The sequence below is a fragment of the Saccostrea cucullata genome, unplaced genomic scaffold (assembly GCF_032062105.1).
Source record: "Saccostrea cucullata isolate Sc308-1 unplaced genomic scaffold, CSIRO_AGI_Scuc_v1 ctg17539, whole genome shotgun sequence".
NCBI classification, from domain to species: domain Eukaryota; kingdom Metazoa; phylum Mollusca; class Bivalvia; order Ostreida; family Ostreidae; genus Saccostrea; species Saccostrea cuccullata.
The window spans coordinates 431-4,789 of NW_026933998.1; the positions used below are offsets into that span (position 1 = coordinate 431).

Sequence of the window (4,359 nt, forward strand, 5' to 3'; positions counted from 1 at the left end):
AAAAAAAAAGGTTCTGAAAATTTTTCTAAGACAATTTTATTGAAGATATTTTCTTCGTCATAAAATAAAATTTGTTTATAAGAAAAACAAATTGTGTGAAATCATGCCAGAATTTTTGTCAAGCGCCGTTCTATTTTTTCTCTCCTTTATGCCCAATATATTTGATTGATAATGTATATTTTTATTGATTATATTTTTTTTCTCAATGATGACTTCAATTTTTTGTTGCTGTTGAAAAATGTTTTATGTTTTATGAGTTCTTTGAACATTTAAGAGGCCGTGTCAGTAACCATTGAGTATTGTATATAAAGTGAGTGGAATGTGAAAAAAAAAATATTTTGCTTTAATATTTGGGTGCATGGAAGTATAGATGAATGTCCTTTCAAACATGAGTTATTTGGGTCACATCTTCCTTGTTACCATAGCAACGGTGATTTTAATGCTTGAAAAGTGTGAAATTTGATTATTGATAACCCTGTCAAAATTAATTACAGAATCAAACTATGTTTTTCTTAATTTCAATATATATGGGAGATTTAATTTTTCATATGTTTATTTTAAAGCATCGGGGCCTACTTTGCTTTGTTTCTACCAAATGCTGTAAAATCAACATGATTTTTATAAATATTTTACAAGAAAACGCAACCAAACTCTATCATAATCATACATGCAATAGAAACTACGAGCTTTGAAGTTATAAATCCAATAATAAAAAATGGTAGTTGGGTACTCTATAGCAAATAATTTGATTTAGAATGTACAACAAATATGAAAACGCGTGAACGATTATCTCCCTTTTGTGGAACTCTCCTGCTGATAAAGAACAGAAAGTTGCTGTTGCAGCAGAAGTCGGAGAAGAAAAACACCATGTAACGATGTTTAAAGCAGGTCTTGTGCGGTTACAGAGGACATGACAGCATCAAGAGTTTGTAGGTGACTGAAAAGTACTATTTATAGTCCGAAATATCTGACGTTTTCCTGGCTGTTTAACTATTTCTATATTTTACGTGCGAGGAAAACGCCAGAACCGGCGCCTTTACGAAAACTGGGAATTCCAAGCAGAGGCGGGATTCTCGGGTGTATTTTCGATACTTGCAATTACTTGTCAAACTCACAATTTATCAATAGTACAATGCCTCTAGTACTTACCAATATAGTTTTATGGTTTGTTTGTAAATATATGATCCGATGGAAACATTTTCTCTGACTGTCGAGATTTGTTTTCATTTCGTGCGTTTACAAATTAAAAAAAATATACAAGTCCTGTATCGAAATGATGAGTGATTATTTTCTTTTCATTGATATTGTCAAGTACTAAAAGCATTGTGCCATTGATAAATTGTGACAACGGTATTTCATGCGGTTCCCAGGTATGGGAAATCAACTCTGACTGGAAATGGCAAAATTTCCAGTTTTCGTAATGGCGCTGGTTCTGACGTTTTCCTGGCACAGAAAATATTAAAAAAAACAAACTGAAAAATGCCAGATATTTCAGACTTTATTATTTAGAGCATATTCATCAATCACTGATAAGGTCAAATTGGTAGATTTCCACTCGTGTATGTCTGCATATTAGTGTTCTTTTGATAAGTAATGTTTCAAACAATATTTCATAAAATTCATAGCCATACCCGCTATACCTCATTATCTCAGGTCTATCAATATATATTTTTTCGGAGAGCTACACTTCTGCAGCTACACTAAAACAAGATGACAAAACTTGAGGTTGCTAATATTGATTTGAAAAGGGGAAGGGAAACTAGGATAACAGACTCAACTCTGGTTTCAAAATTTGCTCCTGACCCTTAAAGTGGAGGGGAGGGAAACCAGGATTTATAAATTTTAACTACAGGAAATTTTGACTTCCCAAAAAAGTAAGGAGTGGGTGGGGTGCTATTCCTCCTAAGCCCTTGATCAGGTTGGGCACAATTTCTGAATACGATAATTCTGAAAATGTGAGACTAAATTGGAGTATCCCCTTTGTCCAGTTTAATGTCTTATATCATATCCCAGTCACTATATATGCTATAGGCTCAAGTAAGTTTGTAAACAGGTCTAAAATATTTTCAGGAGAATCATGATGATAATCAGTTGCAATGTGAACTACCAAATAACCATGAAGTACAAGCAGATCCAATTAATGTGGAACAAATAAAGGTTTGTACATGTATTGAAATTTTTACATGTACTGAATTATTATGCCCAAAGAGCATGAACATATTTTTGTTTGTCCTTTCTGTCTATCTGTTGTCAGCTTTAACCTTTACCATGACTTTTGAACTGTGAGATCATATTTGGTATACATGATCCACTAATTAAATTCTTTTAAATTACACCAACGTCAGTAACCTTTAGACCTTGATTTTTTTGCTAAAACTACCTTTTCTATATTTGTTGACGCTGGGGGCATACTGTTTCACAAATTTATCTTGCTTTAAATTACTTTTAGCATCAGCTTGTTTATTATAAAAAATCAGCAACTATATGCAGTAGGGTCATGTAAATTTGTAAACAGATATGAAATACTTTCAGGAGAATCATGATGATGATGAGTTGCTATGTGAACTACCAAATAACCATGAAGTACAACCAGATTCAAAGCATATGGAACAAATAGAGGTTTGTACTGAATTTTTTACATGTACTGAATTGTTTAGAACTACTTTGAGCATCAGCTTGTTCATAAGAGCACAGCCTCAAAGAGTACCGGTAATCACTTTGTTCATCCATTTCTTTGTCGAGAGATAACTCAAATGCTATATGTCCTGGAAACTTCAAACTTGAAAGGATTGTGACTCAATAACTTAAATCCATTTGACCTATGAACTTTATATTTTAAACCCAGACAAGAAGCCTAAAATGGGCCCATATTGCTCACCTGGTCTTCTGTCAAAGGTTGTTAAAGACTGATATCATGAGGCACATTAATTTGTGTCATGTAAGCTGTGCTTTTGAGGCAGGTATGAAATGCATTTCAGATAAGACAATTTCATTGAAGTCTACTGTGACCTTAGCATTGAAGTTTGACATTGAGTTAGGGTTATGGCACACCACCTTATCATTAGGAGCATTGTATGCCAAGTATGAAGCTGTTCCATGAGGCATATAGAAATACAGACCTGAAAACTCCATCAAATTTTACCTTGACATTGAAGGTGTGACTTTGGCTCAGGACTGTGAAACACTGTCTCAGCATGAGTAACATTTGTGTCAAAATGAACTTGTTTAAAATGAAGTTGTTAGTTGGATTGATTTTGTATCTTTCTTTTGTAGGTGGAATCAACTTCAGATGACAACTTTTCCAAACACCTTGTGAAAGTCATCTGAATGCCAGGATTCTCAAGAGCATGAAGATAGTCCATTACATAGAAGGAAGACCTTGATTATGTATCTTGATGCCATTGGTGAAAAGGCAGAGGTCTAACACTGACTGTGAAGAAAATGACTTGACAGCTGAAGGGAACATGAACAATTTGAATCAGATTTCTGATAGGGCTCTTAAAGCAGTGAACTAAAAAACATTTTCTTACTAAGTTTAAGATTTTGATATCAAAGTTTTTGGAAGGGGGATATAGGAATCACCCTCTTTGTTTGTCCATCTGTCTGTGGACTTCACTTGGATTATACTGCTCTAGCTCTAGTTGGTTAAAATAGATAATATCTAAAATCAAATGTGTCATACTTCTTGTTTACTGTGCATAAATGTACTTTGAAGAACATACTGTATAAGTAGAATTTTTAGCGAGGATTTAATTTTGGCATTATTAGAGAGGGTGCTGACATCGCTAAAATTGAATATTGCTAAAAATTAATGTCTTATTACTTGTTATAGCTTCTTTAGTAAAGATTTTAAATTCGCTAAAATTACTTCTGGCTGAAAATAAAATACCAAACTTTGGTAGAAATCGCTAAATTTGCATCTCGCTAAAATTTCCACTTATACGATATATTATTATTTCTAGCAAAATATTTCTGTAAAATATTTGACTGTACACTTCAGAAAAAATTCAGTCTCAGAATCAGGTACAAGATATGCTGTAATGGTGCCTAGTTGTGTCGCCTGCATAGCAAGGGGACTCTAAGGGATCACTTCTCCATTGTCTGACTAGCTGACCATCAGTCTATCTGTCTGTCACAATTTGATATGTCATTCCTGAGACACACATTTTCAATGGAAAACTCTTGTTTTACGTTCATATCTGTGATACTTTTAGTGAGCATTGATATTTGACCAGTTAATTGGTCTTTGATAGTAAAATAAGATAAAACTTGAAATATAAATTTGCTGTAAACTACATTTTCGCAAGCCTTGCTGATGTTAAGGTTTATTTTCATTTGAATAAGTATAAGGTCGTCTTG

At 33.5% G+C, this 4,359-nt stretch overlaps 1 long non-coding RNA gene across 3 annotated transcripts; it reads left to right on the plus strand.

Moving 5' to 3' along the window:
- Window positions 1-705: 705 nt before the first annotated feature.
- On the plus strand, window positions 706-3,584 carry LOC134239767 (uncharacterized). Of its 3 annotated transcripts, none has more exons than XR_009986288.1 (4): window positions 706-944; window positions 2,071-2,157; window positions 2,533-2,619; window positions 3,274-3,584. It is a non-coding gene; the product is annotated as an uncharacterized LOC134239767 (long non-coding RNA). The 3 variants fall into 3 exon arrangements; XR_009986287.1 differs by having other exon boundaries at window positions 707-933; XR_009986286.1 differs by having other exon boundaries at window positions 710-929.
- The last annotated feature ends 775 nt before the right edge of the window (window positions 3,585-4,359 follow it).